Consider the following 7,730-nt stretch of genomic DNA (forward strand, 5'->3'; position numbering starts at 1 on the left):
TGGCACAAAAACAACACTGCTCATCACCAAAAGAACACCATACCAACAGTGAAGCACGGTGGTGGAAGCATCATGCTTTGGGGCTGTTTTTCTTCAGCTGGAACTAGGTGCCTCAGTCAGTGTGGAGGGAATTATGAATAGTTCCAAATACCAGGCAGTGTTGGCACAAAACCTTCAGGCTTCTGTTAGAAAGCTGAAGATGAAGAAGAACTTTATCTTTCAACACCACAATGACCATAAGCACAGCATCAACTAAACAATGGCTTCACCACTATCAGATGGAGGTTCTGGAATGGACCAACCAGAGTCCAGTCCTGAATGCCATTGAACATCTGTGTGGTGATCTGAAGAGGGCTGTGCACAGGCGATACCCTCACAATCTGTCACATTTGTAAAGAAGAGTGGGTAAATATTACCTCATCAAGATGTTCCACACTGACCTAAAAACACTGAGTACTGGAATAAAAGCCAAAGATGCTGCAACAAAGTATTAGTTTAATGGTGTGAATGTTTATGTTACCAGGTTATCTGAAGTTTTTTTTATTCTTCCCCTTCAAAGGTTTCACTTTGTTTTTCATTTGAATTGTACAGGTTATTGGTCACATTAAAGGAGGAAAAAGTTGTGAAATCATTTATTTTGGTGTCATTTTTTTTTTACATCACAAAAACCTGGCATTTGAACAGGGGTGTGTAGACTTTATATTCACTGTATATAAGTACATGACTCTGGATATGATGATAAAGGAATTATTTGCTGAATAAAAATGCTTCTTGTATTGTGTATTTGTGTTGTTTTAATAGATACATGTTGAACTGTAAAGTTTTGTAAGTTAGCCCATTTGGTTTGTTATATTATTATAACACATTCCTGACAGGAGCATTAGAGTTTAACAGTCTGTGGTTACTGTTGATTCATTTTCTATGATTGTTTATTGTAAAGATAAGTGTAAACATTTTGTCTAAGTAGTTAAATATTAATGCCACATTCATGAGTTATTTTATGTTTACTAAATGTAAAATTTGATGCATTAAAACTTGTAAAATGAATACATTTTCAAATTAAAAGTTTAAAATTTGTCATGTAAGAAGCTGAAGACGGAGAAATGCTAATTCACCTGTTAAACGCATGGTGTAATGCAGGGGTTTTTCAACCTGGGGGTCGGGACACCATGTGGGGTCACCCAAATACACATCACACACATTAAATATAAAATAACTTTATTTTACATTTTTATACTATCTAGTTCCGTAGTTCCCAAACATGGGTACGTGTACTCCTAGGGGTTCACTCGGAAATATTTAACAATTAAATTAGAAATAATAGAGGAAGGTTCCTAGTTCCTGTTTAGGTTATTTTTTGGACAAATTCACCACAAACTAATAGTACTATTGCTCAATAAAATACAGTATTATTTTGTAATTTATTAAAACAAGATTATTTTATGCTGTAGAGACCATCTTATCACATGTCTAATAGGAGACAATAACTAGCTATATTTTACAAAGGAGACAATATTTACTTACTATTGAAGTAGTCACATTAAAGTGTGGGGTATTAAAAAGAAAATTTCACTTAAAATTGCTCTCAGTGTTTTGAATTTGTAGATTAAACCTTAGGGAACCAATGTTCGAGACACAGTTAGGGGTTGAGGAGAACCCACTGTTCCACAAATGAAAAAGCTTGTGAAATTATGAAGAGGGTACTAATGATAAGAAGGGGCAGAAATGATTTGACAAAAATGCAAAGGGGTACACGGGTGTGGGAACAACTGATCTAGTTGAAACAAAATGCAGCATAAAATATCTGAGGTGGTGAACTTGTCACTTTGTGAACTAATCCTGGTTACTCTGTATTTGTAACATATTAAAAAACTAATTCTAGGGGAAAGAAATTCTCTGTGATATCAAAATGGGGTCACGACCCGAAAATGGTTGGAAACCTGTGGGCTCATGTGATTTTCTTTCACAAACCACTAATGGTTTGTTGTATTTTTCTGAATCAGTTTGATGGACATTCTTTGTTGTCATAGTAACAGGGAAGAGGCACACTGGGTTTTCTAGGTGTAATTTGAATATTCTACAGCAAATTATTAATTAAAATATCATCATAACCTCCGAGCTTCTTTTGTGCGTAGCAAGTCGGGTTAACGCTTTAAAGAAAAGAAAATTGTGGGAAATTACTCTTCAAAAAGGTTTCACTCTGCACTTCAGCTTTCAGTGAAAACATTTAGTACAAACATCACATCCCAAGGGTTTCTTCTCTCCAGTCAGTGAACTATCATATGAATCAATGGTATAGCTTAGTGCCCTGTGATGGACTGGCGCCCTGTCCAGGGTGTACCCCCGCCCAGCGCCCTATGAGAGCCGGAGATTGGCACCGGCAGACCCCCGCGACCCTGATAAACGGGAATAAGCGGGTATGAAAATGGATGGATGGATGGATGGTATAGCTTAGCGTAGGCGCAACTTCAAATTTTGTTAACCCTCCCAACATTGCTCATTATTGCTCTATTTACACTTAAGACTATCTTAAAACATTTACTACAAATTTCCCATGTCAGGGTTTCTCTACAGTGTGGATTTTTTTTTATTAACATTTACCACAAAAATCACAGCTGACGAGTTTCCTTCTTCTTGTATGGTCTCTAATGTGTAGCTTTAGGTGAGACTTTTGGTTAAAACCTTTACTACAAATATCACATCTATAGGGTTTCTCTCCTGTGATGATTATTTGATGTTAGGTCAAGTTCCACATACTTTAAAAGCATTTCCCCCATAAGTAAAACCAAAAAGTTTTTCTTTATCGTCTCAATAGAAAAGCATTGTGCCCTTTCTCCGTTACTATGGCAACTGCTGTTGAATACATCATTGATGATACATATTACTGCCATTTCTTCATTTTAGAAAAATACAACAGACCATTGTGAACTTATGATTGCAGGAAAACAACACAACCGAAGAGATAAAACACATTAGACCAATTTAGATCACAAGGACGACGAATTTAAACTTTTAATTTGAAAATCCATTTATTTTACAAGTTTCAATGCATCAAACTTTAACATTTAGTAAACATAAAAAAAATCTCATGAATGTGGTGTTAATATTTAAAGGTGTCACAATTTAGACAAAATGTTTACACTCATCTTTACAATAAACAATCATACTAAAATAAATCGTGAGAAACGCATCGAGAATCGAATCATATCGGGATTTGAGTGAATCGTTACATTTCAATGAGCGTTTGCTCTTAGTCCAGTCTTATGTGTCAGTGTGTTAGCTTAGCTTAGTTAGTAGAGCACCGTCACCATGTTTGTGGGAACTTTGGATTGATCTGACAAAGGAGCTCCGACTGGTTCACTTTGTTGGTTGTGTCGAGCAGAGCTACGTGTGAGCGGTGTCGACAGCGCTGAGCTCCCGGTAACAGCAACATATTCTTACCAGTTTTTGATTATATATCTCCCGATAATCACATCCGTAACGTGCATACAGCTCTGAGCACAGATATATAGAAGATGAGATGAACCACTCATGAAAAACAATCTTCAGCTCCATCCACAGCGTAGCGTTCCGTACGTTGTGTAATAAAATACACCAGTAAGACGGTATATTAAAAATGTATATAACAAAAATGCACACCCGTATTCGGTATGAACTGGTATACTGCCCAGTACTACTACAAGCATCACAGCTATAAGGTTTATCTCGTGTGGAGTTGCATGTGATCATTTAAGGAACTCTTATGTCTAAAACATTTACTACAAACATCACAGCTGTAGGTGTGGCTTCCCCTGTGCCAATTTAGGTGAGAAAGTTGAACAAAGCATTTACTACAAACATCACATCTATAACGTTTATCTCCTGTGTGGAGTCTCATGTGATAATTCAAGGAACCCTTTTGAGTAAAACATTTACCACATACATCACATCTATAGGGTTTCTCTCCTGTGTGAACTCTTAAGTGTTGGTTTAGAGTAAACTTTAGTCTAAAACATCTACTGCAAAAATCACATCTGAATGGTTTATCTCCAGTTTGTCCCGCCTCTTTTGAATCTTCATTGAGTCTCGCTTTCTTCCCACCCACACATGCAGTGGAACTCTTGACGAATTCAGCTGTTTTTGTAGCTTTACGTCCCATTTTAGCCTTTTTACTGGAGGCTGACATCTTTTTCTTTTTCCAGGTGGAGTCAAAATCATTGGTTTCAGACTCTGACAGAGGATTCTGCCAACTATCATCATCGACATCATCATCATCATCACCACCACCAACATCATACGTGTTTCTATCTTCAGTGTGAGACGAGTCTGTCTCCGTTCCATCAGGACCTTGTAGAACTAAACTGCTATGATCTGGGTTCCTGGCTGCTTCTGGTCCTTTGCTGTTAATTCCCACACTTTGTCTTTTCATGAATTCATCTAAAGTGCAGCTTGAAGGTTCCTGCTTAATGTTGATTTGTGTTTGTTGTCTCCAGTGTAGCTGGGAGGCTTGAGGCTTCTCCTCTTCATCTTCACATTTAACAGGACAAGCAGCACTGTTTGTCTCCTGATGTCTACAAAGCTGGTTTCCCTCCTGACCTTCACTGAGCGTCTCTGGTTCCTCCTTTATGTGGAGACGCTCTGGGAGCAGCTGCTCCACATTCTTCCTCTCACTGAAAACACAATCAGTGACTGACGGCTGCTGGAGCTGTAATCTGTGCAGATGAACTTTGGGCATGAAGGCAGCCAGCACAAGTTTTACACTTTGATCCATATTTGGAACAGATTGGTAACCTGAAGGTAGACACAAAACACTAGATTACAAGAAAACTCACAATGTTTCTACTCATTTGATTTTAACAGGAAAATCCTAACTGTTGTTCAGCCTGTGTTTCATGTATTTATGACTTCTTTTAAATTTATTTATTTTTTGTTTACTGAAAATGTACTTGTTGCCAAATAGAAAAACTAAATATATACAAACTGAAACAACTATTTATCCTGTAATTTGTATTAAATTATTGTAGAACCGAAACATTTCCATTTCTTACCAATATAATAATAATAACCACTATGAGGTGACATAATAAATTAACTGTCAGTAGTTTGTCGAAAGGACAGCATTCATTTCTGTGACTCTGTGGGATTTGAACCAGTTTCTACGGATGTAACGATTAATCGTAAGGCAGTTAAAAATCGATTCATAGGTTTCACGATTCACATCGATACTGTGAAAATTGAATCGCAGTACTTTTTTTAACAGGCAGAGGGGCGCTATCCAGAAGTGTTGGCGGCAGGCGGAATCTGCTAATACTTGCTTTCTGGCCGCCTTCTACTTTTAAACACGTTCATAAATGATTCCGTACCCCTTTAGCACCAAAAAAATATCTGTAATATTGCGGGAATATCTGTAAAAGTCACGTTTTTCTATTAGCTATGTCTGCTGGCATTGTATCTCTTCTTCACTGCTAGATATCTGCATGCCAACCGACCACTGGGTTACCAGCGCCCTCTGCTGGTCCAAACAAATATCTGATCTAAATAGAGTGATATGACTTTTTTTTTTTTTTAAGTCCAATTGTTAAGGCACAAAATATATTTTCAGTTGCACTTTTAAAAAGAAAAACAACTATTATGCAGTTTTGCATTGTTTACTATAGAACCAGAATTTAAATGAATAGGCTTCTTCATTTGTATTATTTATTTCATTCAAGATATATTCTTAGTTAAATTGCATTGTTTTCAATAGTTTATCAAGGGATTCTTTTGACAATGAAAAATAAAAGGACAACCGTATCGTGAACCCAGTGTCGTGAATCGTATCGATAGTTGAGTGAATCGTTACATCCCTATGGCAGTATCCCTTCATTGTGTTGTTCTCTCTAACTTTCCAGTGAAAACACTTACCTAAGTGTTTACTGGTGTTATGGTGGAGACTCTTGTCAGGAAGGATCATTTTCATTTCACCATCCACTGGAACTTGTTGCATTCCATGTTCAGTCTTCATGGCTTGTAACGGAGTCTTTTCTTGCTCTGTTGCTCTGCATATTTCTATAGCTCTGTGTAACGTTAGACCTCTTTCCTGTAACAGTCTCTCTTTTAGGTGACAGTCTGTGATGCTAAACACAAGCTTATCTCTGAGCATGTCATTCTCACTCATTCCAAACTCACACTCTTTGCTTTTGTGTCGCAGCTCTGTTATGAATGTGTCTACTGATGTCCCTGCTGTCCTCTGATGGGACCAATATTGAAGTCGTTTAAACACTATATTTTTCTGTGGACTGCAGTCATCTTTAAAGGTTTGAAGCTCCATTTGCTCTCTCTTTTCCTCCTATCTTTCCTTTTCTTTCCAGTATGGTCTCGGTGGTGCTAGCTCCTCTGCTAGCTCGGTTAGCACTCTGCTCCAGCCTCTCTCTGTGTCTCTGAAACTCCGTCTTCTGACACCGTGTTGTGCTCTCTAACTTTACACTGGAGCTTTAGGTTCTATTATAGTGTGGTCTGACTACGACTGTAGCTGAATATCAACTATATTCACTCACACACAAACACGAGGTCACTGACCGCCGATTCTTCTTCTTTTCTTTGTTTGAGGTTAACAAACAGCTTCCGGTTTATTAGCGCCACCTTCTGGACTGGAGTGTGGGTCAAGATAACTTCACTCGTCTTTATTCAAAGAAATCAATTAAATTGTTTTTTTTTTTTACATAGCACAAATTACAACAATAGTCATCTCAAAGCGCTATCAAAATTAAAAATTTTAAGAATAAAAAAAACTCAACAAAACCACATGAACATGCATCAGCTACAGTGGAGAGAAAAAAAATCATTGGTTTCAGACTCTGACAGAGGATTCTGCCAACTATCATCATCATCATCATCATCATCATCATCATCATCATACGTGTTTCTATCTTCAGTGTGAGACGAGTCTGTCTCCGTTCCATCAGGACCTTGTAGAACTAAACTGCTATGATCTGGGTTCCTGGCTGCTTCTGGTCCTTTGCTGTTAATTCCCACACTTTGTCTTTTCATGAATTTATCTAAAGTGCAGCTTGAAGGTTCCTCCTTAATGTTGATTTGTGTTTGTTGTCTCCAGTGTAGCTGGGAGGCCTGAGGCTTCTCCTCTTCATCTTCACATTTAACAGGACAAGCAGCACTGTTTGTCTCCTGATGTCTACAAAGCTGGTTTCCCTCCTGACCTTCACTGAGCGTCTCTGGTTCCTCCTTTATGTGGAGACGCTCTGGGAGCAGCTGCTCCACATTCTTCCTCTCACTGAAAACACAATCAGTGACTGACGGCTGCTGGAGCTGTAATCTGTGCAGATGAACTTTGGGCATGAAGGCAGCCAGCACAAGTTTTACACTTTGATCCATATTTGGAACAGATTGGTAACCTGAAGGTAGACACAAAACACTAGATTACAAGAAAACTCACAATGTTTCTACTCATTTGATTTTAACAGAAAAATCCTAACTGTTGTTCAGCCTGTGTTTCATGTATTATGACTTCTATTACATTTCTGATTATGTATTATTAATTTCTTCATTAAATATGAATTAATTTTGACTTAAAATGTATTGGTTGCTGAATAGAAATAATAAATATATACATACTGAAGCAATTATTTATTACCCTGTAATTTATTTGAATTATTGTGGAACTGAAACATTTCCATTTCTTAACAGCTGCAACTAACGATTATTTTCATAATCGATTAATCAGTCATCGATAATCAGATAGTTTTTTAAAAACA

The sequence above is a fragment of the Gouania willdenowi genome, chromosome 4 (genome assembly GCF_900634775.1).
Source record: "Gouania willdenowi chromosome 4, fGouWil2.1, whole genome shotgun sequence".
Classification (NCBI taxonomy): domain Eukaryota; kingdom Metazoa; phylum Chordata; class Actinopteri; order Blenniiformes; family Gobiesocidae; genus Gouania; species Gouania willdenowi.